Source organism: Musca domestica, unplaced genomic scaffold, assembly GCF_030504385.1.
Source record: "Musca domestica strain aabys unplaced genomic scaffold, Musca_domestica.polishedcontigs.V.1.1 19, whole genome shotgun sequence".
NCBI classification, from domain to species: domain Eukaryota; kingdom Metazoa; phylum Arthropoda; class Insecta; order Diptera; family Muscidae; genus Musca; species Musca domestica.
The window spans coordinates 3120142-3147726 of NW_026712245.1; the positions used below are offsets into that span (position 1 = coordinate 3120142).

A 27585-nucleotide genomic window follows, 5' to 3' on the forward strand; every position below is an offset into this window, starting at 1 on the left:
TAGAATAGCTCAAGGTCTTCTATGGCCCCATAGAAGATCTCAAGGTCTTCTATGGTCCCATAGAAGAGCTCAAGGTCTTCTATGGTCCCATAGAAGAGCTCAAGGTCTTCTATGGTCCCATAGAAGAGCTCAAGGTCTTCTATGGTCCCATAGAAGAGCTCAAGGTCTTCTATGGTCCCATAGAAGAGCTCAAGGTCTTCTATGGCCCATAGAAGAGCTCAGGGTCTTCTATGGCCCATAGAAGAGCTCAAGGTCTTCTATGGCCCATAGAAGAGCTCAAGGCCTTCTATGGTCCCATAGAAGAGCTCAAGGTCTTCTATGGTCCCATAGAAGAGCTCGAGGTCTTCCATGGTCCCATAGAAGAGCTCGAGGTCTTCCATGGTCCCATAGAAGATCTCAAGGTCTTCTATGGTCCCATAGAAGAGCTCAAGATCTGTTATGGGCCCATAGAATAGCTCAAGGTCTTCTATGGTCCCATAGAAGAGCTCAAGGTCTTCTATGGTCCCATAGAAGAGCTCAAGGTCTTCTATGGTCCCATAGAAGAGCTCTAGGTCTTCATCTATCATTTGGTTCCTAATACTAATCTCCTACCACTTTTACTGAACTCCCTGGCACTTTTGCCTTCACCTTTCCCATTTCACACTTTTTCCCCGTTGCCAATCCAAATATTTGACTTAAGGTTCGTTTGTATTTTTTTCGGAATAAAGGAAATACTGCCTAGACTTGTGTACGTGTTTATCGAAATTTCCCCCATACCCAAAAAAAACAGACGTTTAAAAAATAACCCATTTCCATTTTCCAGTTGTTTCACAAAAAACATTTTTTGTTTTTTGATATCCAAACGAAATACAAATACAACAACAAAACAAATCCATTGAAGAAAACATTTACAAAGGGCAAGGATTCCTGGGTTTTGTTGGTTTCCTAGTAAAACCCATTAGCATTGCGACCACAGGGTGCTCGCTCAGTCTGTGTGCACACGCATGCGCTAAGGTGGCGGTTCATAGCTGATAACGAACGGCAGACGCGGCTCAAACAGAAGTAGCAATTCCAAATAGCCGTCTATTACCTACTGGGGTTTACTCGTTCGGGTGAGAGTGTGCGTGTGTGTTGTTTGTTTATTTGTTTTTGTTATTTTTTCGTCATATATGATTTTGTTTCGAGAGACGGACAGACGGACTGACATCCAGCCAGCCAGTAACTCGTATATGCTCGCAGTACTCTTGGTGAACATAAAAAAAATAATCTACGTAGAGTTCGTCCCCTGGAATGTATGTAGGTATGTCTGTCTGTCTGTATGTCAGTGAGTTCGTCCGTTCGTTCGTCTGTTTGTCTGTCATTATGTTTTAAGCCAAAGGCTGGAGCTAAACATTTTTTCTCGGTTGACAGCAATACCAGTTGACTACACGACGATTTGGTAGCTTTTGTTTCGATGGGCAGAACGAATGAACGACCGACTGAAAAATAATCTATGACCATAGACCACATCGGAGAGTCGAACTCATTTCAGCAATTCATCGCCGTAAATATGCTACACGAGACGGGAGCACAGTGGTTATAAAGATTGTAACAAGACGGAATAAAATTTTTACAAAAACTGCTAGGCTATGGAGTCTAGAAGACCTCTAAGACCTCTTAGTCTTCTATGAAGCATGGTAGACCTATAGGTCTTCTATGGAGCATGAAAGACCCTAGGTATCCTAAGGAGAATAGAAGACCTCAAGGTCTTCTATGTAGAATAAAAGACCTCTTGGTCTTCTAAGGAGAACAAAAGACCTCGAGGTCTTCTAAACTCCATAGATGACCTCCAGGTCTTCCATGCAGTCTAGAAGACTTCTAGCTCTTCTATGGAGACCATGAGACCTCTAGGTCTTCTATGGAGACCACGAGACCTCTAGGTCTTCTATGGAGACTAGAAGACCTCTAGGTCTTCTATAATCTTGAAGACCAATAGGTCTTCTATAGTCTTAAAAACATCTAGGTCTTCTATGGAGTCTAGAAGACCTCTAAATCTTCTATAGATAATAGAAAACCTCTTGGTCTTCTATGGAGTCTAGAAGACCTCTAGGTCTTCTGTGGAGTCTCGAAGACCTCTATGTCTTCTGTGGAGTCTCAAAGACTTATAGGTTTTCTGAGGAGTCTCGAAGACCTCTTGGTCTTCTATGGAGTCCAGATGACCTCTAGGTCTTCTATGGAATACATAAGTCCTCTAGATCATATGTGGAGTCTCGAGGACGTCTTGGTCTTCTGTGGAGTCTCGAAGACCTCTAGGTTTTCCTCTTGGTCTTTTATGGAGTCCAGATGACCTCAAGGTTTTCTATGAAGTCTAGAAGACCTCTGGGTCTTCTTTGGACTCAAGAAGACCTCTACGCCTCTAGGTCTTTTATGGAGTCCATGAGACCTCCAGGTCTTATATGGAGACTAGAAGACCTCTAGGTCTTCCATTATCTTGCAGACCAATAGGTATTCTATAGTCTTGAAACCTCTAGGTCTTCTATGGAATTTAGAAGATCTCTAAGTCTTCTATGGAGAATAGAAGACCTCTTGGTCTTCTATGGAATACAGAAGTCCTCTAGGTCTTCTGTGGAGTCTCGAAGGCCTCTACGTCTTCTATGGCATACAGAAGTCCTCTAGGTCTTCTGTGGAGTCTCGAAGACCTCTAGGTCTTCTATGGAGTCCAGATGACCTCAAGGTTTTCTATGAAGTCTAGAAGACCTCTGGGTCTTCTATGAAGTCTAGAAGACCTATGGGTCTTCTATGAAGGCTAGAAGACCTAAAGGTTCTATGCAGTCAAGAAGACCTCTAGGTCTTCTATAAAGTCTAGAAGACCTCTAGATCTTCTATGGAGTCTAGAAGACCATTAAGTCTTCTATGGAATCTAGAAGACCTCTAAGTCTTCTATGGAGTTTAGATGACCTCTACGTCTTCTTTGGAGTAAAGGAAACCTCTAGGTCTTCTATTGAATATAGAAGACCTCTAGGTCTTATAGTTATGTGAAGTTCAGAAGACCGCAAGGACCTCTAGATCTTCTATGGAGTGTAAAAGACCTCTAGGTCTTCTATGGAGCATGGAAAAGAAGACCTCATGGTGTTATATAGATAACGGAAGACCCAAAGTCTTCAATGGAGTGTCCACCCCTGAGCCACTGTTCTCGACCACAGAAACACATCAGCAGCTCGACTTCAATACCCTCGCATTTATGTATGGGCCAAGCCAGCAAGCATCAGACTCTTGAGACAACACAAACCAGTTCGGCCGTTCGTTCATTTAGTCGACTAGCAGTAATAGCTTACGGGCAACAAAACAGGTATAACGAACAGACACACTCACATCACTCGGCTACCAACAAAAACATAAATTGTTGTTAGTAGAGAAACCTTATTGGAGGCTACAGACGACACATGGAACGAACGAACTGCCAACTAAAGCAGATATGACAAGATCTTTTGGCCCAAAAGAGACAGAGAGCGGGAATGGGAGAGCAAACAAAAATTGGTAACTCACAGGGAGAGAGAGAGAGGTTTTGTGGTTTATCTGAAAGATAAAAGAGCGGTGTTTACCCAGAGTATAAGCCAGCCATTATTGTTCGGCATGAGAGGCTCATTGCCCCCCAACGGAGATACTTTTCGGTTAGTCTTAAATAGTTGATCGTAGGTAACGCACCTGTAAATTTAAACGGAATATTACAGCAACGTCGGTAGTTAGTTGTTGGATCTCCTCAGGCAATTTATGTACGCTACTCATATTGTTATTGGTGTTGTTGTTTTTGTGATATTATCAATACCTTTGCTACACACATGTCAAGCCATGGTGTTGGTAAATGGAAGAAGAAAAAAATAAAAAAAATTTAACCAGGTGTATGTGTGTGTAAACGCACCAACACACATACACTCCTCGCAACGACGATAAAAGTGGATAAGATTAATGAAATCTGAAAACGAGAAGAAGAAGAAGAAAGAGGAGGAGAAGGAAGAAAAAAAGATTATATTAACAGAAAAATGTGATGAAGAAGAAGATTGAGTTTCAAAAAAAAAATTAAATAAGTTATAACAATAAGCCAAATGAAGCAAGAAGAAGAAAAAATAAGTATGTGAAGTGAATGAGAATTAGAAAGAATAGCTAGTGAAAAATAAATCTTAAAATCTTTGAAGAATCTGAGAATAAATATCTCATACAAAAAATTGAAAAAAAAGTGTTGAAACAACCCACAAAATTGGAGGGGAGTAAAGAAAGTACAAAAAACAAAATATTTATTTCAAATGTGAATTGGATTTAAACGAAAACGAGATCGTTCCAGCACTTGGCCTCCATCGTTGAAAACCCACCGTTTCTGATTTTTTTAAGAAAAAATAAAAAGAGAATTCCCCCCATACCAATGATCTCGGAAAATTGTTATCTCCAATAACGAAGACATCTTCTAAGCAACAACGGCCAGGAGAGGAATACACAAAACAAACGAAGAGAGAAAAGAAGGAAAAAAATTAACTAAAAAAAGTACGTATCTCTTTTTATCTGTGTATGTAGTGGTGTGAATCTATGAGATCTTCTATTGTATCGCTGCGAGACAGTGTTACCAAATTTTATTTTTAACGTGATTTTTCACCTGGAAATCGGTGGATAAGGAAAAAAGGAATGAAAGTCTATTATTTTTCCCCATTAAAGAAATAAGAAATCGGGCGAAAATAGTGGATAAAAATACTGCCCAATAGGGCTTTGAAAAAATTAAAAAAAAGCTCTCAACAGAATAAAGAAAATTGCTGTTGATTACCTTTGAAAGTTTTGCTACAATGCAGAGGAAAGATTTGAAAAATAAATTTGTCTACGAAATATAGAAAATATTTTAATTACATTCCAAAAGATATTGATTGATTTTGTCACATTGACGATTTTTCAGCAACAATTTCAAAACTTTTTTTCAAGAGAGAAAATTTAATATATATATATAACCTCTAATCGAAAACAAAATTTGCTTTTTGTCTTAAAATATCTCGCATATGCTCTCAGTTAATGCCAATAACAATTTTCATAAAATATTTAAAAATCTGTTTAATTCCGCTAAGAGCTCCCGAAGAGTCTTTTAGTTTTTCGTTTAGCCAATATGCTTAGATTTCTTAAAATATACCAAAAATCCAAGATCATATTTTAAATTCAGTACCTATATTGGAGTTTGTCTGAAAATAGATGTTATGTCCATTAAAATTTCAAAATCTGAAACTATTGTCACTTGTACTTGCCTAAACAAAATAGAGCAACTATATAGAAAATGATCTGCACGAAGGGTGTTATATTATAAGTTGAGAATCCAATTTGTATTTAAAAATTACTTAAATTAAGCTCCGAACACTATTCAATATTACGGATTTTTTCAAGACCGAAATTCAGTAAGATTTTGAAAACTATTATTGTTGTACCATTGGCAAGTTTGTTAAAAAGTATTTAGAATGAAATAGAAAAACCAAAAAAAAAAGTCAAAAAACAGCAAAGTCGGCCATGCCGAGCTTTTAAAATCCTCCACTATTTTGAAGGAACTTGAAAAAATTAAAAAAAAACAAGTAAAAAAGCGGTAAGTTCGACCGGCCCGAAAAAAAATTATATGGGGGCTATACGAAGACGTGGACCTGCACAGCCAATTTTCTGTTATAGGCTGTAGTATCCATTACGAACTTCAAATACCAAATTTGAAACAATTCCGGTGAATAAAATAAATCAAAATACCGAATATTATGAGGTTATTATATTTGGGGGCTATACGAAGACGTAAACCTGCACAGACAATTTTCTGTCATAGGCTGTAATATCCATTACGAGCTTCAAAAATGAAATTTGAAACAATTCTGGTGAATAATGTACTTAAATCATCAAACTACCGATTGTAGGGAATTATTGTTATATGGGGGCTATGCAAAGACCTGTAACGACACTTTTTTTCGTACATTGTAGTACCCATTACGAACTTCAACTACGAAAATTGAAATGATTCCGGTAAAAAATATCGCTAAAATCATTAAGATACAGAATATTGGGAGGTACCGCTATGTGGGGGCTATATGAAAACGTGGGCCCACATGCCTCATTTACGAACTTAACCTGCCTGCTGGTAAACTATGCAAAATGTTAGCCTTCTATCTCAATTCGTTCGAAAGATAGCGTGATTACAACAGACGGACAGACGGACTGAATATACACGTATATACTTTGTAGGGTCTATTATAAATATTTCGAGGAGTTACAAACGGGATGACAAAGTTAATATACCCACATAGAATGGTAAAGAGTATAAAAAAATACACTCCTAATGAAACTGAAATTCAACATAAAATTGGGACCTATTAAAGCTGAAATGGGGCAAATCGGTTAAAAAGGTTTAGGAATTGAAAAAATAAAATAAGAAATAGACTATCATCTTTCTCTGTACCTGTTATCTTCCTATATTCTCTAAAATAAATGTTTCTTCCTAAAATAATTAATTTTAAAACAAACAGATACTAAATATGGTGGGAAATTGGAATATCACTTTGTTGCGGAAGTTAACCAAACAAGATAACTCTGTCTTTAAAATAAAACTAGTTAAGGTGTATCAGTCGATTTTTCCGACAGATGTTCGCTTATTTAAATATATTTTGACTTGCGTTGGGGAGGTTCCGACGGTGTGGGTCAATATTGCCCATTTTCATCACTTTATATGAAATATATGATAATATGTGGAAAATAAATTCCATATTCACATCAGATCAGATAGTTAAGAAAAATATTTCTGGAAAATTAATGCAAACGATCAACACTATCTATATGTGTTTTTCAAAATTGAATAACATTTTGAAAAACTTACATAGATTTGCTTGTTTTTTTTTTACTTTGGCAAACATTTTTTTTCGACAGACACTTAAAAATTACTATTTGTGTCTAGTCTTTAAATAAGTGGCAGCAAAATTCTAATTTAAAAGTGCCAAAAAGGCCAGTTCATATGACTTTTAATAAAAGGTTTGAACTAAAGTTGCCTATTTTACATTTTTCTATAATTTACTCTGTCAAATCTAGCTGAATAGAAAGTAAGTTCCATCTCCGATGTATGTGTGATTTATGAAAACACATTTGGGTTACCGTATTTATTCTACCATGCAAAAGCTTCCTCGTAAAAGAAAAAAATGCCTCATAAAAATTCTTCTGCTCTTCCTGTTTAAATTTTAATTTTTGTATGGAAGGAAGCAAAGTTTAAAGTAACGTTTTTTTAATAAAGTTCGGTAATCTCATTTGCCAAACTGCCGCACAATCATGTCTTTTAGAAAGTGTTTATTATAATTTTGCCCTTTAAAAAAACACAAAAAAAAATCTTTGCAAGCAAAGCAATTATAACAATATTGTGTTAAGTGGCCAAAAAGTGGCAGTTATCCATTTTATTTACTCACTTTTTCTGTTAAAATATGCATTTTTGTATCAAAAATATAGACAAAGTTAAGTCCGTTAAAAATATAAGCAAAATATGTAATCAGTGCCTGTTTTAATATTTTTGTGGCTGATAAATTAAATATTAAGCAAATGCGGTAATCCTTCAAAAGTCTTAGTGGTTGTTAAATACAATTTACGTGATATGTTTTGAAACAGGAACTTGTAAGAAATTAAATTAAAGATTGACAGCTTAATCCAAAATGCTGTCCAATTATCTGTTTTCTAATAGTTTTCGAAGTAATTTAAATAACAATTTTATAATTTCGGATTTCAATTAAATATCGGAAATTTATCCTTACATATTTTATCTTCCTACGACGGATGATAACATTTTGAGATTATTTCCATCATTGCATTTCACATTTTTTTCGTTGGCCAGTTTTTACTACGCAGCATTATAAAATAATCGATTCACCATTAACTACATACAAAACCGCTTCCTGATTATACCCTCAGCCATATGGACACAGAGCGATACGGCCAAAACGTGGCTCATCGAAGTAACGGTTTAAGACCCTAGATGTCTTTGAACCAAATCCGTTTCAGGATATTTGGAGTTGATTTAGCGATATCCGTCTGTCTGTCTGCGCCCGATAACTCTTGAAAGGAGAATCCGATTTGGTCCAAACTAAGTACATCGTAAACTTAGATCGAGTTCGGAGATGTGTAATATCGGTCTACACCTTCTGGTGCCCACAAAAGATCAAGATTTTTAAAAAAATACAGGGTGATATGAAAAAATCTGAAAAAGCGGTGAACTGTCAAATTTGGTTTCCTCCGATGAAAAAATATTCGTTGTCCGGCAGTTTGTAAAAAATATTCGTTGTCCAGCAGTTTGTAAACGAACAAAATGATCGTGTTTACTTGCCAAAGAGGTCAGCTGAAAATGTGCACCTTCGGGTGGCCACCAGAACTCAAGCGCCAGCCATGGTGGTGGTGTGGGCCGCCACAACAGCCGATGGTCGCTCTCCGCTCGTATTAATCGACCGTGGCATCAGAATAAATGCCGAATATTATTGTGAAAATATTCTAGAGGGTGTATTATAGCCTTGGGCACGCAAACATTTTGGCCGCAGACATTGGACATTCCAACAGCACTCAGCACCCGCCACCCAAGAATGGCCGCCACTTTTCTGCACAGAAAGAGAAAGGATAATTCGATTTTACTCCAACTTTGCAAATCCTAATATTTGCATCAGTGCTAGGTCAGGTGCGAAAATGGACAATATCGGCCCACTCTATCAAGTAAATCCCCCACAAAGAGTCCAAAATTTTGAATAATCATAATTCTTATAAAATGTGATGTAAGATTCCGATCGTCTTCAAATTGCACTCATCACAATATTTATTTATAGGTACCTTCTGGTACCTCCCCCACAAAGGATCAAAATTTTATATATCCATGAAGCTCATAAGACCCGAAATGAAGGTCCGATTCCATACATGTTGTGTCACATCAATAATTCTATCAACACAAGATCTGTTATAAAGATGGGATCTATCGGGCCATTCCTTCTGGTACCTCCCCCACAAAGGGTGAAAGTTTTGAATACCCAAAACGATCCGAAATCCAAAAATCCGAAATAAGCATTCTATTTCCTCCATATTTCACACATACCATTATTTGCCGGACAAGCAATTTAACATTTTGAATTGTTAAAATACTCGATACTTGTTTTTTGGTCGGAAAAGCCCAAACCATGAAAACTCAATATTGAACAATTTTGTTTTGTTTTCCATTCACCTTTCGGAGAGAATTGTGTTAAAGAGCGAATATGTTGTAAATGTGCGTTCAAAGAGCGAGCAAATGTGTGTGTGTGTATGCTATTACAATACATGTAACTGGGAAAGAAAACAAGAAAAACGCTCATAATGATAATAATCATAATAATGATGATGGCTGGTTGCTTGGTTGGAAAGTCAAGTCAGCCTGCCTGCCAGGCAGCCACTCATCTAGCCCATACAGCTTTAAGTTATAACGATCGTTCGCTAGCTGCTTTGGATGGTTGGCTTGGCTTGGCTTGGCTGGTTGTCTACAATTTTTATATTGTGGCGTGTGGGAAGACATTGGGACTACTTGAGGAGCGTTTTGGTAGCTGCACTGGCTTCAGCTCCTATTTCAAAACAAAATGTAGAAAAACACATTTTAACTGCCGTAAATACTAACAACCGAACGATTGTGGGTCTATGGATTTGTCTGTCCGTTCGCCGCATTCAATTGACTGTTCAGTGTAACTGAATGAGCACCGATGGTGGTGGTGATGGTGGTGTATGTGAATGTGAGTAAATGTGGCCAAGTGTGTGTGTGTGTTGTTTTTTGGCCAGGCCTAGTGGCTGGCTGCTGTTACTGAATGCATGCAATGACGATGACGACGAAAGTACCTTTTTTCTATAACCAACAAATCAGTCTGAGGTTGAGGTAGATCTTCTGATCATCATCGTAGCTCGCTGCTGTTTGTGAGGAAAGGTTTGAGCTCAAAGGTTCGTTGTTCTCTCTGTTGGCTGTGTGCCGTCGTTCGCGGCGGCATACCATGGCTGGAGAAAAAATGTTAATAACACGTTTGTTCAATTTGGCAGAAGATTGTTGAGGGCACACAAAAAAGTGAGGAAGAAAGGAGAAAAAAATCATTTTGGTTAGGCGGTTGGGTCTGATGATCAGTCGGTCTGTCGTTCAGTCGTTTGGATGGTTGTTTCGTCGTTTTGTCAACACATTGGGCAATGCGACAATGTTGTTCAAACGTTTAGGTTTGTCTATTGCATGCAATGTTTGAACATCGACTTTGCTCTCCACACCAATACATCGAAACAAATGCTGATAATCTGAAGTTCGTATTTTTTTTAAGTTTGAATCTTAGGCCTTATGTTGTTGTTGGCTTTCTAAGATTTTGTCAGGGTGTTGGTGGGTAGTTTTTCTTCTTCTTTCTATGAAGCTGAAAATGAACTGCAGACATCTGAACTAGGAAAAGAACACCATCCCAACTAAGAATGCCTTGCATCTTGAAAATTCCTCAACGCGTGTAAATAAAAATGAACAGGTTTTTGATACTCTTTGGTTGATGGTGTTGTTGTTGTTTTTGTCACAAAGTCTGTGTTTTTTATCATCATTTTAGAGAGACGACTGGAGGCCAGGCGAAAGATAAAAATTGAAATAAAAACAAATCATTAATGTGGAATACAGATTCAATGTGAAAAGTAAATATAAATAAAAAATCATTAATGAAATAGGAAAATATTGACCGGCCAAATGGGGTGGAAATTTTTTTCAAAAGTGTGAATTTTTCAGAACACCAAATGGTGCAAACACCTGAAGAATTATAATTTTTTGTGTAGATATAAAATAGTCAGAAGAAGTATAAATAAAATATATTCCCCGGGTCAAAGTCTCACAATGGCGTTTAAATTGTGTGCGAGAGCTTGAAATATAATATTTTCTGTATGAATGGTTTGAGAATTATTTTAAAAGAGGGTATTCGTTTGAGTAAGAACCTGCACAAAAAATTGTCAAAAGGAGGCCTTGGAAAAATACTCTTAAAGGCTAATTCCTTTTGACCCAGGGGGGCCTGAAGAGAAGACAATATTTTTATACCCTCCACCTTGGAAAGGAGGATATATTAACTTTGTCATTCCGTTTGTAACATGTCTAAATATTCGTCGTAGACCCCATAATGTATATATATTCATAATCATCATAAAATTATAAGTCGATTAAAAAATGTCCGTCTGTCTGTCTGTTGAAATCACGATACAGCCCACATTATTTGACGTAGAGCGTCAAAATTTAGCAGAATAATTTGTATTGTATCTAGGATGGTTGGTATTGAAAATGACATATATTGGTCCACGTTTTGGTATAGCCCCATATAACGGTATCTCCCGATATTCGGTAGTTTGATGGTTTTTGTCACATTTTTTTACGGATTTGTCTGAAAATTGGTATTTGTAGGTCATAACGGGTCCCAGTGAGTGTGGCAAAACATTGCATGTATAGGTCCACGTTTTGGTATAGCCCCCATATAGCGGTACCTCCCGATATTCGGTATTTTAATGGTTTTTGCCACATTTCTTCTAATGTTTCCTTTACCATATGGTGGAGAATATTAAAAGTTTGGCCCGGCCAAACTTAATGTTTTTTTTACTTGTTTCATAAAATATTTGTTGTTGTCATCTGATAATGTTTAAAAGGTGAAATGGATGATAACCTTTGCATAAAACATGTTAAAAAGTATCAATTGGTTTTGCCGACAGATGTATATTCTCTGCCAATGTTCGATATTTTAAATATATTTTTACTTCTGTTATGATTATTCAATTTGTTTACCCTCTTCTGGAGTAGGCTCCGAATGAATGAGTCAATATATAGTATATAAATATGACATAAATATTGCGCGTGTCAGGTCTGGACTTCCTTCACTTTATATGAGATATGGATATTTTTTGTTGAAATATGCAGAAGGATAACAGATATAATTGACCGAAGTATTCCATTTTCATACTTCATCTGATATAGATAAAAATATTGGTATGGACAAAATTGTTACAAAAAACCTAAAATTTATATCAAATTTTATTCAAAATCATAAATTCCGATAAATTCCATATTCATCTCATGTGTCTGGCTGAGAGAAATACTTAGATATAGCAAGTTGTAAAGAATCACTGACTTATTTTGCAGACTATGACAGATAAAAGTATTGGAAATTGTGAACCTTTGTATAGGTTCGCAGATACACAGGGTAAGATGAAAAAACTGGCCCAACTTCAGACTGCTGTCATTTCTAAGCCACTTGTCCGACAGCTGCTAAAATTATTCCAGTGACAGCTCATTATATTGTTTACAAGCGTACAAAAGCGTTGCGGTGAGAATTTTCCAGAAAAAAAGTTATTCGTGATGGATTTCAAGCGTGATAGTGTGATTTCTTTATATTCTGGACGGAAGAAAACAGCAACATCAGCAGAAGTGGTTCGAAAAGTAAAGAAGCGACTTGATCGAAACCCGCGTCGCAGTGGCCGACAAATGGCTCGTGAGCTGAACATATCGCCATATTACATTCGACAAATATTGAAAAATGAGCTCGGCCATTGAAATTTCAAAAAGTGCAAGAACTTACACCGCAACAGAAAGAAAATAGACTCAAAAGAGCTAAAGAGTTGTTTCGCTTGGCCGAAAGTGGTGAACTGCCGAATTTGGTTTTATCTGATGAGAAAACATTCGTTGTCCAGCAGTTTGTAAACAATCGAAATGATCGTGTTTACTTGCCAAAGAGGTCAACTGAAAATGTGCAATGGCCACCAGAACTCAAGCGCCGGCCATGGTGCTGGTGTGGGCCGCCGTAACAGCCGATGGTCGCTCTCCGCTCGCATAAATCGACCGTAACATCACAATAAATGCCGAATATTATCGCGAAAATATTCGGGAGGGTGAATTAAAGCCTTGGGCACGCAAACATTTTGACCGCAGATCTTGAACATTCCAATGGGACTCAGCACCATCGCACTCACCACGCGCGACCCAAGAATGGTGACAAAATTAGATTTCGCGCTCCATTTCCCGCGTACAATGGGCACCAAAATCTCCGGATACCAATTCCTTGGACTATTGTGTCTGGAGTGTTTTGGAAAACAAGGTTGGCACTAAAAATGCCAAAGTGTCGATCACCTCAAGCAAGCGCTTCGCCGGGAATTGGCCAAAATACAGCAGAGTAACATTCGGGCTGCTTATGACGGTTTCATTGGCCGTTTGGAGGTCATAATTCGTGCCAAACGTGACCAAACGTGAAATTATTCTAAAATTTGTTGCTATTTCCGACATGTTTTGCTTTCATTCAATAAAATTTAAAAAAAAGGTAAAAATTATGGTGTTTGACTTTGTTGCAGTGTTTTTTTATCTCACCCTGTGTATGCTTATTTCCAGTTTTGTGGAATTAATTGGTAACCTAGCGGACATCGCTAGATCGACTCCAAATGTGCTGAAACAGATTTGGTCCAAAGACACCTAGGGTCAAAAACCGTTATTTCGATGAGACGCGTCTTGGTTGATATTATTTCTCTTCGAAATTCCAGATAGCACTATTGCTACAAATGGTATCAAAAATCGTGAAATTTTAGAAAAAGATTTAAATATTTTTTTTTATAGTACGCTTTTAAAATAATTAATAAAATTATTTATACAATAAAGCCCTTGCGGGAAATCCTTCTTTTTGCTGAAAAAAATACACACAAAAGTTTCAACTTAATTTCTTTTGATAACAAAAAACAAGGATAGACAGAAATACAATTTGGACGAATCTTGGTTTTTGGTGATTTATGATTTTTTTCAAAATTTAATTATCATTTATTGGGGAGGCGTCGGAAGAGATGCTGCTGTATTCAAAGCCGGTACTTAACCTAAATTATAGAGAAAATATTTCGATAAAATCGAGTTACCCCTTTCTAGACAGATAACCGGCAGTCGGGACTAGATCGATTTCAAATGCCATAGAACACATCCATACATATCCGGTATCCATGATTATTGTTTGGAGGTGCCTCATTTGTCACCGAAATAATTATGTATTTTCTCTTTATAGTCCGAAAGCTCAGACCAGAAAAGTTAATGGTCAGGTTCCCTGTATTTTGTTAAAACTGGGTATACTAGTATGATTTTGCAGGTGTATGGTCTCAAACCAACAATTTTTGAGTTCAGTAACTTACCCCAACAGGGTCCCAGATTTTTATATAATGTACCTTTTCAGGCAATTTCTTCACTCACACCAACATACCTACATACACACACACAAATGTACTTAGGTACACACGTATGCACCAATGTATGTAAATTATTTAAGCCATCACTGTGTCACAATTATGCGTATCTACGATATGTATTTATGTGCACATTAAGCTGCTGTTTTATTTCGTTTCGTTTTTGTTCAGCAGCATAAATACATGTGAGTGTGTGTGTATGTGTGCATGTCGTCGTCGTCCACAGCTATTCTCAACGTTGGCGGCTTATAGAGCAGCCGGGCGGGCATATACAACACAACAACAGAAAACAGAAACACATAGCTCAGTGCACACGTTTACCATACAACTGTAGCTGCCACTGTCATTGCCACCGAACACAGTGTGGTGCCGTAACCAGTAAACAGTACAACAACAGCGACAACAAAAGAAGAAAAAACGATAACAGCAGCATCACATCTAGAGACCATCTAAGCCCAGCTCAATGAAAGGAGAACAACAACAACAACAACAAAACAAGTATCTCAACCACAATGCTCTAAGCCAAAAAAAGAAACAGATGAAGACGAAGAAAAAAAAACGAAACGATCTAACGAGTTTTAATGGCTCTCAAGACCCAGTCGCACACACACACAACCACGACTAACGACGAGACGACAAAAATTAATGGAATCAGAAATAAACCTTTCGAAAATGAAAAGATGCTGAAGAGATCACAGGGGTTTCGCTCTCCCTCATTCTCTCTTAACTCTTTTTTTTCGTATGGCCCGAAGATACTTTCATCTGCTGTAGAGTATTTTTTATCTGGAGAGTGTCCATCGTCGTTGTTGTTGTCCACTTTTGGTATCTCTGTTGTCCGAGCCTAATTAAATCCGGTTTTTGGGTTAAATAAATACAAAGCAGAAGAAGAAAAAAAAAAGTAACTCAAACCCCCCAAAGCAACAGGCAAAGCACCAGTCCCAAACATATGAGCCCCAACTAAAAGGCGACTCTACGTCACCAATGAAACCTCTGTGCCACCTCCTACCGCCCCACCCCCAAAACATCATACCGACAAAAAATTTATATACAAAACTTTAAAGAAATGAAATGTGAAAAAAATGCTTGGCTCAGCATAAAACCAACCATCCAGAAGAGTATGGATGAATGCCTTTTGCAGGTCTCCTGCCTTATCAGATTCTCGTCTCTTCTCATTTCATTTGGAAGAAATGTTTATCTTTCAGTGTCCAGTTGTTTTTTTTTTTTTTTTCTCCTTTTGTTTTCCTTAAATGTTTTGGTAGTTTCTGGGATAGTATTGCGGTACTATAAGGGGATGGTGGGTATGGAGTGTTTGGTCCTTCGATTGGTTACATTTAGAAATATTTTTAAAATATCTAAAGAACAAAATTGTCTTTATGCGGCAGAATTTGTTTCTACAGAAGAAGCATTTGAAGGTTTTATTTCTATGGAAATAACCTTTCGAAAGTCGGCTATTAAAGGCTTTCCATAATAGTTCTTTTCTCTATAGATGACTTCACAACATCTAACTTTTCAGAACAATTTCTTTATATTCCCATTTACTCAAAGAGTGACACTTCTCCGTTGGTCTGTCTGTCTGGCTGGTGCTCTATATAACTCTCGAAGTGAGTATCCGATTTGGTCCAAACTTGATACATCGTAATATTGTTGTCAAACTTAGATCGAGTTCGGAGAAATAATTTAAGTCATAAAAGGAGAAAAGATCATTCGATTTTGTTCAAACTTTGGAAATCCCAATATTTTTGACAGTGCTAGTTCAGGCGGGAAAAGTGAAAAATGGACCCTCCCACAAGGGGTCAAAATGCGAAATAAGAAATTTCACACACCGGTCCACTAGTTCCAGTAGCTTCCCCACAAGGTCGTATGGTCGCAGAAGACCTTTGGAGTATCTGATATCAGATAAAGATTTTCTTGAAGGTCCTTTTTTAAGTACTTCAAATGCCTTCTTACATAAAAGTCCTCCCATAGTATGACTGTTTGAAAACCTTATAAAAAAGCCGTCAGCCTCTTTTATCTACCGAATTCATTTTGAAATCCCTTTCCCTATAGAAGGCCTTTCGAAGAATTTTTCCTCCTCAGACTAGTCAACTTATCTTATAGACGACGTTTGAAATGTCTCCTTTTTTTCTATACTCGTAGAAGTCCTGTTAAAGCATTGTCTCTAAAGCAAACCATTTGAAGGACTTTTTCCTTAAAAACGACTACAATGTCCTTTGCTAGATTTTTAATCGGATTTTAAAGAAAATGGAGGGGAGGACTAGAAGGTTAGTCTCTCTAAAAGTATAGCAGGTTTGAAGGCAAACCATTTGAAGGCCTTTTTCCTTAGCAAAAGTTTAGGCTGTATCTTTTAATAGAAGACTTTTCAGACGTATTCTATGCATAAAATAACTTTAGAAGCTCTTCTCCCTATAGAAGACTTTTCGAAGACCTGCTCGCCAAAGAAGACTTTAATGGTTTTCCTTATATAAAATACGAACTTGACTGTCTTCTGTCTACTTACCCTCTTTCGAACTTCTTCTACCTAGATAGCAAAGACAATGTCTATAAATTTTAGGGGCTTCTCTCTATATAGGATGTCTTAAATGTTGTATAGAATGTCTTCTACTCATATAAAAAAATCAGAAAGTATTCTCCTTCTCCTATACTTTTAAGTCTTCTCTTTGTGAGAAACAGGTCTTCTTCTTTTTATTATTTTTTTTATTTATTTATTTATTCATTTTTTTTATGTAAAAAGTATATTTTCTAGAAGATCTTCTCACTATGGAAGTACTTAAAACCCTTTTCTTTGGAGAAGGCCCTAAAAAAGCGTTCTCCACAATAGTATGGAGGGTATATTAAGTTTGTCATTATGTTTGTAACACCTCTAAATATACATTTTACACTCTAAAAACTATATACATTCTTGATCAGCATAAAATTCTATGTCGATTTAGCGATGTCCGTCCGTCTATCTGAGTGTCGGTCTCAGATAGACTTTGATGATTTTTCGGTATTTTGATGATTTTAGCGACATTATTCACCGGAATTGTTTCAAATTTCGTAATTGAAGTTCCTAATAGGTACTACAGTCTATAACAGGTCTATGCAGGTCCAGGTCTTCGTATAGCCTCCATATAACGGTACCTCCCAATATTCATTACTTTAATGTAATTGGGAGGAGGTTCACCGGAATCGTTTCAAATGTCGTATTTAAGGTAATGTGTACTACAGCCGATGACAAAAAAAAAAATATATATTTATACAGAACCACGTCTTCGTATAGCCTCCATATAACGGTTTTCCTATGAGCGGTATTTTTCAAGGGATTTTTTTGGAAAATTTTCAAGTTTCTTTCAAAATGGTGGAAGGTATTAAAAGTTCAGCCTGGCAGAACTTAGCTGCTTTTTTATTTGTTTTTTTTTTTAGTATAAAAGAGACCTTTTCCCTAAAGAACACAGAAAACCTTTTGTAGAACTTTTTTTTAAGACCTTCTGCTCATTGAAGTCCATTTGAAGGCAATTTGATTATACCCTCTACCAAAATATGGAGGGTATATTAAATTTGACATTCCGTTTGCAACACCTTGAAATATTCATCGGGGACCCCAAAAAGTATATATATTCCGGAGCAGAAAAAATTATGCCTCGATTTAGCTATGTCCGTCGGTCTGTCTGTTTAAATCAAATTTGGCACAGAGCTTTTATCATATGTCGGCTGATTGGTATTTAAAATTGACTATATTCATCAACATTTAGGAATAACGCCCATATAACGGTACTTCCCGATTTTCAGTATTTTTAAGTTTTCTGGCACAATTTCCAACCAAATTAGCTGAAACTTGGAAATTGAGGTTCTTGAAAGGTCTGTTCTCTCATTGCGAAAGGTGTTCGATGAAGGCAATTTTATTGTAATTTGTTAACGTTTAATGTATTCTCCAGCCGATTTCAGATACATTTATATAAAACGTTTTTTTACAAAAGTGATGGAGAATATTGAAAGTTTGGCCCGGCCGAACTTATTTTTTTACTTGTTATTCTTTTTTTCGGAATTAATTTTTTTTCGGTATTAATCAAATTGACAAAGTCCTCTATGTATCTAGTGTTTGGAAAGAGCCTCTAAAAATGGTATCCCCATTTTTGTATTTTTAGTTTGTGGCTGATAGAAAATCTTTAGTTTTTACAATTATTGATACATAAACTTAATACCAAAATTTTAGGAATTTTGAGAACCTCTGATTTGGCCATAATTTTTTATGTTCATGTGATGGAGGGTCAAAATTAACCTCTCTTATTTAAAACTTGTTTAAAAATACTTTCCGAGAAGAAGAATATTTCACATGTTACCCATGGGTCCCTTCACAAAAAGAACCCTGCAGAATGTTTAATGCCAATGTGGCAGTATAATCATAAGTTCAAGTAAATCCGGACTACCATTTATTGAGGAAAAGAAGTAATGATTTTGCTAGGTTAAATCAAAACATCAAGCTCTTTCGTCGTAGAATACGTTCCATACTTTTAACGGTTTTTTTTTTTTTTTTTTTTTTTGTTTTCAACATTTTTTCGAAATGTAGAGCATTTTCATACCGCCTTGACATGGTCACCATAGATTCTGAAAATTTCCTTACTTTCCACACATTTCGATCTTTATCGCCGTGGACGTTAATATGCTGGTTGGTGGTTCTTCGCTTAAGATTGTATTTCGCATCATCAGCATCGCCAGCAACAACATCATTGCATTTGTCGCTATCCAGCCCCTCATCATATGTTGCCAGTCATGTTGGTGGTTAAGAAACCAAAGAAAGAAAAAAACGTTAACATATCAGCAGCCTAACATGTGAAGAGAGCATACCACTTTGCCATACTCCAAACTCCGTCCACATCTTTCCCAAAAAAAGAACCAACAACATACAAATACACCTTGAGGGAATTCTTTTCTTGACTTTCCAGTTTCTAGTGGCCATATCCACGGTGCGGTTAATGTGTGTTTGAGTACTTATATGTATGTGTGTCTGTATTTTTTGTCATTATAATGGCCAATAATTATGAAGGAAGCAAAGAGAAAAAAATAACATGAGACCCGATTTGTAATTAGTGAAATTATGTTGCCATTTTGCTGCCGCTGCTGCCACAGCCGCCATCGCCATTACCTGCCAAACGTTTATTGACTTTTTAAAGTCAAATCTACACCAAAACCTTTTTTATGCTTCCGTTAAAGAATTTATGGAATTTTTTTCTTTAGCTGATGCCTTGGTAGGTTCCTTTTTTCTTGGTTTTTTAGTGGTGGCCAGAATTGCGACAGGTTGATAAATTGAATATAGCTTGGCTGCTGCTGATCGACAACGTTGTGAAAAATGATCATTAATATTCAAATTGTTGTTGGTGTTGTTGGCTGTCTGTTTTTTTTTTTCAAGTTTGGCCAAAAAAGTATCGACTGACAAATATTTTAATGGAAAATATTCTTGAAACTTCGGAAATGACACATACATAGCCATAAGTGTGAGGACAGAGCTAAGAATCGGATTTTTCTTACCAAAGCTATAGAAGACTAGAAGAACTAGGTAAGGCTATTAGCATAGGAGTCTCCAAAGAAGGCCAGGCATTTTTTTATTTTTATTTTTTATTTATTTATTTATTTTTTTTTTTTTTTTTTGATTTTTGGAGAGGTCTTTTAGCGAAAATTGTTCAAAGAACTTAATTTCCTTAAAAACTACTACTATGTCCTTTGCTAGATGTTTGATCGGATTTAAAAAAAATGGAGGGGAGGGCTAGTATTTTTTTTTGTCATAGGAAGCCAGAAGGTTAGTCTCTTTAAAAGTCTAGCAGCTTTCCTCGCGGCTATCCTGATGAAGTAGTTTTTTTTAAGACCTATAACCATTTACCAAAACCTGAACTAAAAATCGCATTTTTTTCACAACGGCTACTGTGTATAACTAGCTTTACGGCTGACTTCAAATTGCAGCTTCCGAAAACCAACACTCACACACCAACATACCCGTGCACACATGTATGTGACAACGCCCTGTCACAGCGTTGCTGCAACAAAACACAACCATGAGCATAACACACCTTTTGTGTTTCTTCAAACCGACCAAAAGTGATTGACACCCGGCGACTTTGTAATTCGAATAATGACTGCCAACTGGCCTTACCTAGAAATAATAAAAAACAGCAGCAGCAGCCTTGTTCCCCGGTGTCGGTTGACTACCATCGTAAGAGGATTACCGTTGACGACAATCGAATTCAATTTAAGAAATAAGATTCCAGCGTTCAGCACAAGGTACAACGAATTTAAAAATGACATGAAATTTGTTTTTATTTCCCAAAATCGGCTTAAAATTTAGTGAACAGAAATGGAAAGGAATGTGCTTGAATAAAAATATATAAAATTTGAACTTAAATTTGATGGCCAAATTTTGGGGGACATTTAACACAGGCTGAAGGGAAATATAAAGGATTTCATTCAATGGACCTCACGAAGAGGTCTTCTCTCCATAGAAGACCTCGAGAAGAGGTCTTGTCTTCATAGAAGACCTCGAGAAGAGGTCTTGTCTTCATAGAAGACCTCAAGAAGAGGTATTCTCTCCATAGAAGGCATCAAAAAAAGGTCTTCTATCTATAAAAGACCTCACGAACAGGTCTTCTCTCTATAAAAGGCCTCAAAAAAAGGTCTTCTCTCCAAAGAAGACCTCAGGAAGAGGTTTTCTCTCCATAAAAGACCTCAAGAAGAGGTCTTCTCTCCACAGAAGACCTAAAGAAGAGGTCTTCTCTCTACAGAAGGCCTCAAGAAGAGGTCTTCTCTCCATATAAGATCTCAAGAAGAGGTCTTCTCTCCAAAGAAGACCTCACGAAGAGGTCCTCTCTCCATAGAAGATCTCAAGAAGTGGTCTTCTCTCCATAGAAGACCTCAAGAAGTGGTCTTCTCTTCATAGAAGACCTCAAGAAGCGGTCTTATCTCCATAGAAGACCTCAAGAAAGGTCTTCTCTCCATAGAAGACCACAAGAAAGGTCTTCTCTCCATAGAAGACCTCAAGAAGAGGTCTTCTCTCTATAGAAGAACTCAAGAGGTCTTCTGTCTCTATAGAAGACCTCAAGAGGTCTTCTGTCTCTATAGAAGACCTCAAGAGGTCTTCTGTCTCTATAGAAGACCTCAATATTGTCTTCTGTCTCTATAGAAGACCTCAATATTGTCTTCTGTCTCTATAGAAGACCTCAGTATTGTATTCTGTCTCTATAGAGGACCTGAAGAGGTCTTATGTCTCTATAGAAGACCTCAAGAGGTCTTCTGTCTCTGTAGAAGACCTCAAGAGGTCTTCTGTCTCTATAGAAAACCTCATTGGGACTTCTGTCGCTATAGAAGACCTCAAGAGGTCTTCTGTCTCTATAGAAGACCTCAAGAGGTCTTCTGTCTCTATAGAAGACCTCAAGAGGTCTTCTGTCTCTATAGAAGACCTCAGGAGGTCTTCTGTCTCTATAGAAGACCTCAAGAGGTCTTCTGTCTCTATAGAAGACCTCAAGAGATCTTCTGTCTCTGTCTCCATAGAAGATCTCAAATGGTATTCTGTCTCTATAGAAGACCTCAAGAGGTATTCTGTCTCTAAACAAGACTTCTAGATATTTTCTGTCTATATAGAAGACCTCAAGAGGTCTTCTCTCTCTATAGAAGACCTCAATAGGTCTTCTGTCTCTATAGAAGACCTCAATAGGTCTTCTGTCTCTATAGAAGACCTCAAGAGGTCTTCTGTCTCTAAACAAGACTTCAAGAAATTTTCTGTCTATATAGAAGACCTCAAGAGGTCTTCTCTCTCTATAGAAGACCTCAAGAGGTCTTTTGTCTCTATAGAAGACCTCAAGAGGTCTTCTGTCTTTATAGAAGACCTCAAGAGGTCTTCTGCCCCTATAGAAGAACTCAAGAGGTCTTCTGTCTCTATAGAAGGCCTCAAGAGGTCTTCTGTCTATAGAAGACCTTTTGGGGTCTTCTATAGGAAACCCTTGTGGTCTTCTATAGGAGGACTTTTTGGTCTTCTATAAGAATATCTTGTAGTCTTTCATAAGAAGAATTTCTGGTCTTTTGTAAGAAGACCCTCTGGTCTTTTATGAAGAGATCTTGTGGTCCTTTTATAAGAAAGCCTTGTGGTCTTTATAAGAAGAACTTGCGTGAAAAGCAATTTCTTTCTCCTGAAAGGAGACCTTGTTATCTTCTATAGAAGATCTCAAGAAGTCTTTTTTTATATAGAAGACCTCTGTCCTTTTTATAGTAGTTTTCTATGAGGTCTTCTAATTATGGAATAGCTCAATAGGTTTTCTTACTATAGAATACCTCTATAGGTCTTCTTTTCACAGCAGACTTTAAGAGGATTTATTTTCATAAAATACCTTAAGATCTCCCTTTCAATAAAAATTCTCAAGAGGTTTTTCTTCTAAAGAAGAGGGTTTCTTTCTATAGAATCGTTCCAAGAGCTCTTTTTTCTATGGAAGACTTCGAAAGACATTTTATAGGTCTTTTTGCTCGTTTAGGTTGGGGAGTATGGTCGCCTGCCTTCTCGGAAGTTTGGTGAGAGTTTCGTATGTTAAGATGAACATCCTTTATTTTCCCTGGCGATTGTTTGTGCAGGATAAGAAAACCTGCTTGGCAACCCTCTTTCCACAACATGATCTTCAGCTATCATTAGATTTTCTTAATTGCACGATAATTACAAGGCAATATCATAGCATACTAGCCACAAGTAAAACAACGACAACAAAAACAAACCACACAGAAAGCAAGAACCACAAGAAAACATGTTGCAGAACCCTTTACTTATGGCTCAAAAAGAAAAAACACTTAGTTATATATATTAAAGAAGTAATATGTATGTGTGTGTAAGTATGGGTGGATTTAAGTATTTTTTGTAATATTACAACATGTTACCTGAACTGAAACTGCCTGAAAATCGTTAATTTGATTTTTTCCATTAGCGCTCTTATCTTCCAAAAACAGTCAGTTTTTTTCTCCTGCACTTCAGCTAACGTGTTGTGGTTTTCTTGGATGTTGGCCATAACCATTTTCATTCGTTAGTAATTGTTGTTGTTGCATGGCCATACATCTCCTTGGTGTTCCTTGTACGTTCGTGTTTGACCATAGAAATCTAGAAAGAAACCAAAAAAAAAGAGCACAAGGAAATAGTTGTAGTCTTATCTGCGGTACCATCAACATTTAGTTGTCTTAGACCTGCATTAATTTTGAGTTTTTTTCTTTTTTGGTTTTGATTTTTTTTTTTTTTTTTTGTAACCAAGCATTTTATTTTAATCCAGATTGTAGTGATGTTGTTGTTGGCCATATTGCATATGTACGCAGCGGCAGCAGCATAAACACTTAAATCTAGCTGAGATAGTGTGGTTGGCAGTCATACAGGTAGACCTGCAGGGACTTGGTGGTGGCGCCTGCGCAATACATTGTACGAAGGGGTTTTCATTTATAGATTATGAATTTTACTCTTATGATTGAAATACCCTGAAAATGTAATCTTAGGAATACCCCTATCCACCCTAAACAAATATGTCTTCAAGAGGAAACGACAGGTGTCTTATAGATTTAGAAGATCTGGAAAAGTGCATTTTTTGCTAAATTTCTCTTAAGAATGGTTTGTGTGGATTATTTTTCACGGTCCTAATTAAAAACAAAAATCTCGAAAGAAGTTTCCCTACAGAGGGGTCGACGCAATCTAAATAAGGCGCCCACTACATAAAGAGAAAGTCGCTTAAAGTTTTTTTATGTTAATAACACCTTCACAAGTTTACCATTGGCAGAGACTCTATGAAGAAAAACAAGTTAAAAAGTAGTAACTTCGGCCGGCCGAACTTCTAATACGCCCCACCATTTGAAACGAATTTCAAAATTTTCAAAAAATAAAATCCTTAAAAAATTCTCTTAATATTTTAAAAATACCGAATATAGCCGTTATATTGGAGTCTACACGACGTGGACCTACATAGGCATTATTTGTCATATTCAAATTCGCAACTTGAAATAAACAGTGAATAATGTAGCTAAAATCATCAAAACATCGTATAAAGGGAGGTACCGTTATATCGGAGCCTTGCCAGCATAGACCTGTACCAGCATAGACAATTTTCTGTCACAGGTTGTAGCATTCATTACGAACTTCAAATAGGACATCTAAAACAATTTAGATGGATATTGAACCTAAAATCGTCAAAATACCGAATATAGGGAGGTACTGATATATGGGGCCTATACGAAGACCTGGACCTGCATAGACAATTTTTTGTCACAGACTGTAGTTCTCATTACGAACTTTAAATACGTAATTTGAAACAATTCCGTTGAATAATGACGCTGAAATCTTCAAAATACCGAATATTGGGAGGTACCGTTATATCGGAGCCTTGCGAAGACCTGTACCAGCATAGACAATTTTCTGTCACAGGTTGTAGCATTCATTACGAACTTCAAATACGACATCTAAAACAATTTAGATGGATATTGAACCTAAAATCGTCAAAATACCGAATATAGGGAGGTACTAATAAATGGAGCATATACGAAGACCTGGACCTGCATAGACAATTTTCTGTCACAGACTGTAGTTCCCATAACGAACTCTAAATACGTAATTTGAAACAATACCGGTGAATAATGACGCTAAAATCATCATAATACCGAATACTGGGAGGTATCGTTATATGGGGGATATACGAAGATGTGGACCTGCGCAGACAATTTTCTGTCACAGACTGTAGTGATACCGAATATCGGGCGGTACCATTATTAGGGGGCGTGGACCTACATGGCCCATTTACGAACTTAACCTGCCTACTGAAAAATAACATGTGTGCAAAATTTTAGACTTCTACCTCAATTCGTTCAAAAGATAGCGTGATTACAACAGATGGACAGACAGACGTACAGACAAACAGACAGACGGACACCGCTAAATCGACATAGAATTTTATGCTGATCAAGTCTGGGTCTGTGGGGTCTGACATGATATACCCTCCATAGTATGGGGGAGGGTATAAAAAACGGTTTTTATCGGTACGAGAGGATTTGGTGGAGGATCTCAAAGAGGATATTTTATTCAATGAAACCCTGCTCTTTTAATTAGTTTCTTAAATTTGCTGCCTAAGTTAGATGTACTCTTAACGAAAGGTGGAGGAGCAGAGGGATGATACCGATTTCATTACTCATAACCATATTCTAAAAAATATTTATATATCATCTGTGAAGACAGGACACAGAGGGGAAAGCAGGAGAGGTTATTTAAAAAAGTAGCCCTTTACGATATTTTTGTGGCAATAAGACTTTTTAGGTTTCATTTTAGACAGAACAACTCTTAGAAGTCTTATGTGGACTGAGGTCTCCAGAGACTGAGGTATTTTATAGAAGGAAGATCATATAGAGATCTATTATAGATAAAATATCTCATACAGGATTATTTTTAGACAGAAGAAATCTGAATGGGGTCATAGAGCCGGAAAGCTACTTAGAAGTCTTCTATGGACTGAAGTTTTCTTAGGGGTATAGACGGAAATCCTACAAAATGTCTTTCATAGACCAGGAGACTTGCTCAGACGTTTCCTAGAGGTAGAGGTCCTACCAGAGAATTTCCAAGAAAATAGGGTTTACTATTAAGATTAATTATTCATTTAATTTCCCTTAGAGGTAGAGAAGAACTCTTCAATAGACGGAAAGACACTTTGAAGTCTTCAATGGGCAGTAGTTCTCTAAGTGGTATAGACGGAAAACCTTCAAAAAGTGTTTTATAGAGCAGAGGGGTTTTAAATAATTGTATAATCTCAAAAGATAATTCTATAATCGGAAGACTTGCTTAGACCTTGCCCAAAGGTAGAGGTCCTAATAAAGAAATTACTATACATGGAATTGCCTTTAGAGGTGGAAAAGAACCCCCAACGGCCTTTAATGGACGGAAAGGCACTTTGAAGTCTTCGGTCGACCAAAGTTATATTTGTGGTATAGACGGAAAAACTTCAAAATGTGTTTCATAGACCAGAGGGGTTTCAAACATATTCTATAATGAGAAGACTTGCTCAGAGGTTTTCTAAAGGTAGAGCTCCCCTTACAGGTTTTTTTTTGCAGAAGAACCGTAAAGGGTCCTCTGTAGCCGGAAAACCATTTAGAAGTCCTTTAGGGAAAGAAGTTTTCTTAGAGATGTGGACGGAAAACCTTTACAATGTCTTGCATAGACCAGAGGGGTTTAGGACATATTCTATAATCAGAAGACTTGCTCAGACGTCTTCTAGAGATAGAAGACCTCATATATGAATTTCAAAAATTCGAAAAAAGAGATGTTCCATAAATAGAAGAGCTTTCAGAGGTCCTCAATATACAGGCCAAATCTTCTATTGACAAAGGACCTCAAAGAGTATTCCTATTGACAAAAGACTTCTCAGAGTGCTTCCTTAGGCGCCATAGATGTTTTCTATAGATAGAAGACGACTCAGTGTTCGTTCAAAAGCAGGAGAATGTCCAGAGGTCTCCTGCAATATTAGAACCCTTTAGGGGCCTTCTGAATGCAGTGAACTTTTAAAAAATTGTAATATATTGAAGACCTGTAAAAGCTCTTTAATTATGAAATTTCCTAACAAGGAATTTCATCCGTAAAATGAGGACGGATTCCATCGAAAAGTCATTTCTAAGTCATTCTAGTTAACCTTTTAATACCCTCAGCAAAATGGCTACAGATCCTCATCGAAAAATCGATTTTAGCCCTAGGTCTCTTTGTACAATATTTGGAATGGACAGAGTTCTAAGTCTATTCAGCAACTACCAATTAGAAGATGCGCTACATGGCATTCACTTCCGCGTAGATAAGGGGACGAGGACTATCTTACAGCTCTTCTGCTGTATTGGTCACAACACCCGGTTGAGAATGTAACTCCAAATCGAGCCGAAGCTTTATCCGCGAATTGCATATAAAACATACTGCACCCAAACCGGGGCCTCTCCTTAGTCAGGCTAGATCAACATATCTAGAGACTCCTGACAATCACGGCACCAGAATAGTCGGCATTATCGCGGTCAGACTTCGCGGTCGAAATTACTACAAGCTTTTGCCGAGGACTAGTGCAACTCAACTTTGGACAAGTGCGACTCAAGCGCTACACTGATAGGGCAGTCACCTCCAATGATCTGACGCTGATGCACGGCCAATTAGGTTTGAAAGTGCCCCCGACTTTGGCTTCTCTTCAGTTGTCGAATAAATCTCGAAAGGAGTTTCCGGTTTCGTACAAACTTGGTACAATGTAATATTCGTATTAAACATAGATCAAATTTGGGGATGGGCAATATCGGTCCACTCCTTCCCCAAAAAAAAAAAAAAAAAACTCGATTTTTTTAAGAAAAACATTTACCTCAAAGAAAGAAAGAATTTATAATTATTACCAAGACAGGAGCTGATACAGA

At 37.1% G+C, this 27585-nt stretch overlaps 1 protein-coding gene across 1 annotated transcript in view; it reads left to right on the forward strand.

Annotated features, from left to right (window-relative positions):
- The first annotated feature begins 3609 nt into the window (after window positions 1–3609).
- LOC101894673 (protein bowel) overlaps window positions 3610–27585 on the forward strand; it is a 37888-nt gene continuing 13912 nt past the window's right edge. Inside the window, exon 1 of the mRNA XM_005189613.4 lies at window positions 3610–4494. The gene's annotated coding sequence lies outside the window, so the exon portion shown is untranslated. The remainder of the gene's footprint in view (window positions 4495–27585) is intronic.